Here is an 8,892-nt window from a genome sequence, read left to right as displayed (position 1 = left end):
GCCAACGGTGGCTGCCCCCATCCCAGGACTCCAGGCTGGCCACATGGGCAGATGTCACTGAAAATAGCCTTGATAGGAGATTCCCCCCTTTCCGGTGCTCAGCCACTTCCTCTCTGACAGAGCACGCCATCTCTAGAAGGTTCTGCCGGGCGGACTGAGGGATATGCCTTGGATCTTTGTCATTCTTGAGTATGTCCTACAGGAGCAGACATTGAGTGACTCCCCACTTGGCATCCATTACCTTCCCTCCCTCCTGACAGGACCCCACGATTCTCAGCCCACACACGGGTGGGGTAGACACGGTCTCTGCTCCAGGTGGGCCCTGATTGGTTTAAACCAATTACTATATCCTATCTCATGGCTACTGTGATTGGTTCAGCGTTGAACACATGACCCAAGTCGTCTATTGAGAGCAACGGCCTCTACTTAAGCTCCCCAGGAGGTCGACTTTCTCTCTTCCCACTGGATGTGGAGAGAAGGCAGACCCAGACATGACGGGGGGGGGGGCACACTGAGAGCCCCCAGGGAGAGTCATCCTGGGAAAAGAGCAAATGCGAGAACGCAGAGCCAAGAGATGAAGGCAGAGAGACCAGGTCCTGTCACCCTGTTTGCAGGGCTGGTTCTGTCCCTGCCTGAAACCTCAAATCCTCGAGCTGGGTTTTCTGTAACTTGGAACCTGAACCTCCTGCACAAAGCCTATAGCATAATAAGGGTCAGAATTCCTCTTCCTTCACGTCCAGCTTAAGACGGAGCCCCGGGCAGTGCAGGCGATGCTCGTGTCAAAGCAGATCCCTGTGGCATCCTTAGTCTCAGAGGCAGAGCACCACTTAGAGGCCTCAAGTGGATTTTTCAGATGGAAGCCCCGAGGCTCACCATTCTCTCGCCCTCTCCTACTCCCCTGGCCGTGTGCCTAAGGCCTCAGGCAGATGGGAAGGGCTTAGGACCCCGCCTGCGGAGTCCCCAGGCCTCTGGGAAGGCTCCTCTCCTACCCCACCCTAGTTCATCTGAAAATGGCGGCTGTGTCCTATATTGCTAAAACAGAGCGGACCTGTCACGTGCCTGGAAGGCGGAGTCTACTCCTAAGGAGCCTCCACAGTCAAGTCCCAACACCTCACCCTGACATCCGAGACCCAGTGCCCCCAACCTTTCCTCCTCCCTGGAGGCAGGAAGGGAAGCTTGTGTCAACTGTCTAGCCTTCTGTCCCTACAGACATGTGCTGGGTGTCGCCAGGCTAAGGGGGTGTCACCTTAAAATCGTGACCATAAATCTCAAGTTGGCCCTTGGTGTTTGTTCTGACGAGCTCTTTCCGGGTCATAAAGGAAAGGCTTAAGACAGCCGTAATTTTGTTATCTCTTGTGGAGTCTGGGGGTCATGGATCTGGGAGGGGCTCAGCTGTTGTTCAGGGTTTCACAGAGTGGCAGTCACCTGGTGGCTGGGGTTGAAGCATCTGGGCACTGGCGGGACATCTCTCTCTCTCTCTCTCTCTCTCTCTCTCTCTCCCTCCATGGCCTCAGAGCCTTCCCATGTGGTCTCTCTGCATGGGCTAGTTTGCGCTTCCTCACAGCATGGCGGCTCAGGGCTTTGGCAGGAGCGTTCTACAAGATGGAAGTGTTTCCCATGTAGCTTCAGGAGGGTCACGACGTCACTTCCACTGTATTCCATTGCTAAGGAGTGAGTCGCCAACTTGCCCAGGTTCCAGGGAAGGGGAATTAGACCTCACTCTTTAGTGAAGGGGGAATGGAAGGTTCTAGAAGCGCTTGTGGGATGGGAGATATTGTTGTGGCCATCTTGGGAAAATGCACCTGCCAGAGTGCTGTTGGGCACTGCAGCTACATTTCTCGGGTCCCCTTGGTCCCCCTCTATGTCCAAGGACTCTTTCACACCTTCCCTTCCCTCCGCAGACCTCCGGGACCCTTTCCTCTCATTTGCAGCCCGTGGTATTGCTGCTTTTGCACTGAAATAACAGAAGGAATCATGGGAGAACGTCCACGTGCTCCACGCACTCTCCTGCTGGGCTCAGCACCTGCTCAGGCTGCCTTCCCTGCTGGTCTCGTTGTTGGTGGAGTACCTGTGAGTCTCCTTCATGCTGGACCCCAGGCCTCCTGCAGTCCGCACTCGACCTGCACCGCCATTTTCCCCTCTCCGGGCTCGCTCTTCGGGCGAGCATGCTAGTCCTTCTCCCATCTTAAAAACCAAACAAAACCTGAACCAAACCGAAAAACAACCCTGTCTTCACCCCACCACTCATGCTGTCCGCTCCCAGGTCAACCCCAACATTGCCAGGGCCTGGGGCAAGAGTCCACATGGAAGTCCGCATACTCTAAGTCTAAATATCCAAGCGACATAAATCCGTGAAGCACCTGTGAAGTCAAATACAGACTCCTTCTACTTGACAGGTAGATCTTCTTTTTTGTTCATATAGTATTTATTTGTCTCCCCTCTGCTAAACCCTGAGCCACCCGCTTTCCCCAGGCTGCCTGGGGAAATAACGGAAAAGGAACCTACAAGGCAGACGAGAGATGGGAGAAAGACCCACGGGAGGTGGAAACAGCTCTGTCACATGGTGAAGAGGAGAAAGGTCACCAACCGTCACAAGAGTCCGTGGCCTCTTGGAGGGCAAAGCCCGGAATGGTGGAGGGGAAGAGCTCTTACTTCGGAGAGCGGTTCCTGGCATAACCAACGATGGGGCTCCCAAGCACAGCCCCAGTTCCAGCCCCAGAGCCAGCCACCCCCGCGGCGGCAGCCCCAGCCCCAGTGAACTTGGCTGCTGTGTCTACGGCCCGTAAAATGGCGCTGGTTCGGAAGCTGCGGCTGGGAATAAGTGAGGTCAGGAGATGGGCTGCCAAGCTGGCTGAGGCTGTCATCTGTCAGTGTCTCCGGTGGTGGTTTTAGCACCACTGTAGACAGTGATCGGCTCAACAGCTGAGAGGTGCTCGTGACCGAGAAGGAGGTGGAGACGAACTTCGCGCAGGCAGACGTTTTCAGGGGCTGTGGGGCTGTAAAAGGAGAGCTGCTCCCAGTTCAGAGAAGACAGAGAGAAGTCGAGCTTCTTAATGAAGACTTTGGACTCAGAATTCTCCCGCTCCCGGAACACAGAGGCAGGTGGGGAGCCAGCCTTGGCCGTGGTTGTGGCCTTGGCACTGGTCTCCAGCCCAGCCTCCTTCTTTTCTCATTTTGGGTTCCACCCACACCTTGACCCCGAGCACCTGCCTGTGGACTCCCAGCCCAGACCGAGCTCTGTCCACCATCCCCCACCCTCACAGCAAACAGCTACCCCTTGGCCACCGCTGGGGAGGGGGGTGGGGGGGTGACTTATGGGGCCCTCTGAGCCCCTTGCTTGGGTTTCAGGGCGCGACTGCTGCTGCCCTGTATAGCCACCTTCCTGGGAAGATTTGTCTTGACTTGCCCTTTTAAGCTCCTCTCCCCTGTGCCCAGCTTAACCCCCTCCCATCAGACTTGCACCCACCTCTCTGCGGGAACTATATTTGTCCCACTCTCTTGAGCTCCCCCTCCTCCATAGCTGGTCTCCCCTGATCTCTCCAAATGGTAATCGTTGCGGGGAGCCCAGGGCTCAATCTTTGGACCTCTTCTTTGCCTACATCCCTTCCCGGGGTGAGCTCATCCTATCTCTTAGGGTAACTATCACCCACAAGCCGATGGCCCCCAAATGGGTGTCCCCAGCTGGGACCCGGACTTCAGACTCCCACGTCTGGCTTCCCGCTCCACTGTGCCCTAGGGATGTGTCAGATTCACCACTGCCCCTCTCAGCCTTCGCCCGCCCGACCTCAGTGCCTGCTGCCCTCCAGTTGTCGAAGCCCCGCCCTCCTTGCCTCCCACCACCTCGTCCCTCCTCGTCACACTTCTTACCATCTGGCCCACCATATATTCGACCCATTAATTGTTCTGTTGCCTGTTTCCCTCCGTTGAGACAGAGGCTGCACTGCCGGACCCCCAGGCCGTGCGTGGCACAGAGTAGATCCTCAAGAAATATTTCTTGAATGAATGAATGAGTTGCTCATCGATCCTTGCATTCTTTCCCCCGCGAATGCCCACTTCATTTCAGAGTGTCTCTCAACCCAGCAATACAGACTTCAAGGTGAGTTACAGCCTGTTTGTCAGTCGTGCCCCAGACAAAGGTGGTCCCCCAAGTACCCACCATACTTTTCCTCTGTTACCGCGTGCCCTCCCAAAACCCTCCTGTGAGCAGTCACCTCCTCCCTGCAGCCCTCCTGATTCACCCATCGCTCTCTCTCTTTCTCTGGTGCCCTCCAAGGGGTGGGGAGAACCACATTATACCTGTGTTTGTGGTATCTGTGACTGGGGACTGTCCCACCCTCCCGATGGACAGTGCACTGGCCAGGAAGGGCTACCTAGATCTCTCAGGCTCAGCAGAACTTTGTATACGGTGGGTGCTCACTCAGGGTTTGCTATCTTGGGTTGAACGTTTGGCTTAGTTTTATGTGTAACAGTTTTCATTAGACCTCAGTTTCTTTTATCTTCAATCATGTTTATTTGTTTTCTGGTTCATCTTTTTTTTTTTTTTTTTTTTATGACCTCTCTTTCCTTTTCCTGATCGCAAATCAAGTATGCACTGCAGAAAACGTCCAAAATATCCGCGAGTGTAAGGGAAAGACAAGATTACTCATGATTTAGGAATCCGGAGATAAATGATTATTAGCATGTGATGTATTGGCCTCAACTTTTTCTTTTGGGTGCACTTTTTCTCTTTGACTAAATCTTATATCGTGACCACCTTTCACGTCACCACGATTCTTCAAAGACACCGTATTTAATGGGTGTCTGACATTCTACCCATTCTAGTCAGATTTTCAGAATTCGCTTTCCCGAGGGTCCCACGCGCTGCCCTGTGCCGCCCTCCACGCACATACGCGCCCCCACGCCCGCCGACACGCTGGCGCACACGGCCGCGGCTCCCCGTCTCCACAATCAAGGTGATTTCCCAGCGGAGGGTGAGGAGTAAACAGGTCATGTGGACCCCGCAGGGTGTGTTCCAGCCTTTTCCTTTTATGGTCCCTCAGACAGACAGATGTCGGGACAGACACACACAGGACAAGCAGGCAGGAAGCAGAGAGGGGCCCCGGCCACGTGGAGGCAACGGCTTTGGCGGTGTCTGGGCGTTCAGGGGGATCGGGTGATGGGGAAGGTGGGGTCGTTGGGAGCAGGACCCTGGCTGTACTCTGAGGGGCAAGTCCCAGACAAAGGCAGGTGACAGGACAAGGCTTCCTCTGCTTCATACTCTTAAGGGTATGCAGAGTGAGGTAAATGTTCACAGAACCAAAACCTGAACTTCAGAATCCTGGGACCACAGATGGGCTCAGTACGACCTCAGTGGGACTGGCCCAGAGGGACCCCCTTGTCCAACTCTCGAACGGTCGATGGCGGGTGCTGAGGTCCAGTGTAGGGACCTCTTGGGACTCCTGGTTTGGGCAAAGAGGCTTTTCTGCCCTCCCCATGTGGCCTGGACCAGGTTTCCCCTGGCCTCTGTCCCCAGAGCCAGAGTAAGCTCTTTAACTCTGCAGGGGCATTAAGGGCAGTGCCCCGGAGGGTCTCTAGGACTGGGCAGAGGGGCTGGGGGTGGTCCTTGAGCCACAGGAGAGGAGAGAGGGAGGGAGTCCGGACACTGGCACCCCAGGCTTGACCCCAGATATGTCCACCCTCGTGTAGCCACTCTGCCTTCCCTGCTGGGCCCTGTGTGACTCCTCCTGGCTCCCCAGTTGCAGAGGGCAGTGCAGGGAGAGGAGCACCCAGGGTCACCTGCTCCGACGCTGGGTCTCCTGAGGAGCGGAGGTTTCTGGCGTGGTCCCTCGGGGAGCTGCCCTGTCGGGCTCCCTTCCCAGACTGCTCTGGCTCTCATGGTCTGAAACTAGAGGCTGTTTGCAGGGAAACTGGGAAAAGAATGAACCCGGCCCTGGGAGGAGCAGCAAAAAAGACATGAGGTCCAGAGTCAGCTCGACCTGGCTCACTGTGGGATCTTGGACAAGTCATTTGCCTCCCGGGAGCCCCAGGACACACCCGTGGATGGGGCTCCAGAGGGAGACCACCCTGGGACCGTGTTGTTTCTCCGAGTCTCCGAAGCCTGCAGACCATTGCTGTGGATGGAGGGGGCCCTAGATAAACACTGAAAACTGCCTACCCAGCGCGAGGCCAGGCTCAGTGGGGAGTCGAGCTGGGTTCCTCCCCTGGGTCAGGGGAAGGGGCTTTGCAAAGACACGATTACTGGGTCACAACGCCACAATGTAGCAAGTGCCGAGGTTGCTCAAAGGAGGGAGACAGCCCTCTCATTTTGTAGATGGAGAAACTGAGTCTCAGAGAAGGAAAACGACTGTCCCGGGCCCTAGAGACTAGAACCGAGGATCCCTCTGCCTCTCCCCTTTGTACCCATCCACCTCTGCCCTCTGGCCACCCTCCAGAGCTTCCCTGGGGGTGAAGGGAGGAGACCGGGGAACCCCTGAAAGCAGAACCCCAAACAGAAAACCCTCCTCTGTTGACTGAATGCCCCGAGACCTCCCCAAACTTTCCTTCCAGGGTCCAGGGTGGAGGTCTGTCTGTTTCTGCGACGGCAGGGGCTGAGTGGGACGGGTGCGGGGGGGGGGGCGTCTCCTATCACCCCATGTCCAAGTGGCACCCCAAGTGGGACGTCGCCCTGCCGTGCCGAGACAGCCTGGCCCTGGGCCAGTGCCCCCGGCAGTGGCAGCTCAAGGCAGCTGGACGGGGCTGCCGCCAAGAATTCCAGGAATGTGGAGCGGCTGTGTCCTTCCCGCTCCTCTTCCTCCCCCCACCTCCTAGAACAGGATATTCCCTGTACAGGGAAGCCCAAGTCCAGCCCCCTTATGGGAAAACCTCAGGGTATGTGGTGGGCACCGCTCCTGCCCTGGGATGGGCTTTCGGTCCACGGGATCCTAGGGGGCCGGCACGGCAGGGGAGGACACAGTGGGTCTGTGTGGGTTCAGCTGGGTACTGAGGACCTACTATGTGCGAGGTGCTTCATGGGCATCGACTCACTAATCTCGCAGTCACCCTGGGAGAGTCTGTTTTCCAAATCAGGAAGTTGAGGCTCGGAGGGGCTAAGGAGCCTGCCTGGAGGGCACCAGCTGGCAAGTGGCAAAGCCAGACCCCATCCAGGTCAGCCTGACACTGATGTCCTTGCTCTCGGCCACGGGGCCAGGTGGTCTCAATGCCACTGTGGCCGCCGGGGGCCGTCTCCCGGTGGCCCCCTTGGCCCCTGCAGAGGATGGGGGTGGGGCGTGCTGCAGAGAGGTAGCCCCTTCCCTGGCAGCTGGTCTGTTTTGTAGTTGGCCAAGGGTCGGGGTGTGGAGGTTTGTCTCTGAGATACAGGGGCTGGCAGGCCAGCGCTAGGCCTCTTCCTGGCTCTTCCTGCACAGGTCCCAGCACCAGCGAATCTAGGATACATTCCATTGGCTCAGGAGGGGCTCCTCTGGGCCCCTTGTGATGGGCAGGGGAGGTTGTGATGGGCGGGGCGGGCGGGGATGTTCAGGGAGAGGCGGTGGGGCTCTGGGAAGGCTGAGGGGGATGCAGAGGTTGGTGGGGGGAGAGCGTGAGCTCCAGTGACCCCACCCTGTGATGCCATAGGTGTCCCTTCCTCTGTCGTCTGTGCGCACGTGTCCTCCCTCCCGAGACCGGCTTGCCCCTGGCCCTTCCGCTGGGCTGCACCTCGGGGGCATCACCCAGAGGGTCAGGTGCGGCCCTCCCATACTGGCCCGAAGTCTGGAGTGCCTAGCCCTGGACGGAGCTCTGCCGGCAGGTGGGCCACAGAGAGGCCTGCAGAACACCGGGCTGTGCCGCAGAACTGCCCCGCCCCAGTCCCCCCCAAAACCGGCCCCCAAGCGGTTGGAGAACACAGCCATCTACACAGGGGGATGAGCCCATTGAAAACAGGAGAGACCGAGGCTCAGGGGGACCAGGTGCCCTGCCTAAAGTCACAGAGCTGTCACCTGGCAGAACTGTAATTTGAATCCCAGTCTTGTCTTGGCCTTCTAGAAGGGTGTCCGAGCTAGAACCACCGGCCCCTCACCTTCTCCTGGCCTTCCCTCCTGGTCCCTTAGCCCCAGAGGTCTGGCTGGTTCTGCTCCAGCGTGTTGTCCCGCACTGGTTCCTGGTCCCCCGGGGGGCCAGGGTCAGGTAAACAGGATCCCAGCCGCACTCCCTGACCTTGATTACCTCCCAAAAGAATGTGAGGGCATTCTTCCCCTTCCCAGGCTGTGAGTCACCCCTCAGCAATGCGCCAGGCTCCCGCCACTGCCTGCCCGGCCCCCATTCAACCCCCTCCGGACGGGACCCTTGCCTCCTCACCCGGTGATGTCAACCGTGGTAGCCCCCCCACCCCCTCCAACCCCACGGAGCCCACCGGGCCTTGAGTCGTCATGGCGACAGCTCACAACAGGAAGCGAGGCCCCCGCGGAGGCCTGTGCTGGGGCAGAAACACAGGAAGCCGCGCTGAGCCGGGCGCAGCATTGTCAGCCTCGTAAAAAACAAAACAGGACAAAAAGATTTAAGGAGAACAATTAGCCCAAAGAAAAAGGAAAAAAAAAAAAAAGGCCAAAAAAACAAACAAAGCCAAACAGCCTGAAGGCAGGAGGCTGGCTGAGCTCCAAGGACCCCGTGTTTCCCCTCCCAACACAATGTCGGTGGCTCCTGGGGAAGAAGGGTCCTTCCCAGCGGCTGCTCTGCTGAGTCTCCCAACTTCTAAGGCCCCCAAGGCTAGCCTGGCTCCCCCTGGTTCCCCTCCACAGCCTTGACCGAGGCCCAGCTCCGTAACCTCCACTGAAGGTTTTGGGGGACCCCTGTCTCCCCACGGCATCATTACTCCCCGGGGCCTGAGAGGGAGGCATCCAGCCCCGTGGAAGATAGAGC

The sequence above is a fragment of the Lynx rufus genome, unplaced genomic scaffold, assembly GCF_022079265.1.
Source record: "Lynx rufus isolate CCGP_SWC_20201006 ecotype Redwood Valley unplaced genomic scaffold, mLynRuf1.p SCAF_7, whole genome shotgun sequence".
NCBI classification, from domain to species: domain Eukaryota; kingdom Metazoa; phylum Chordata; class Mammalia; order Carnivora; family Felidae; genus Lynx; species Lynx rufus.
Note: the sequence above shows the minus strand (reverse complement) of the source record.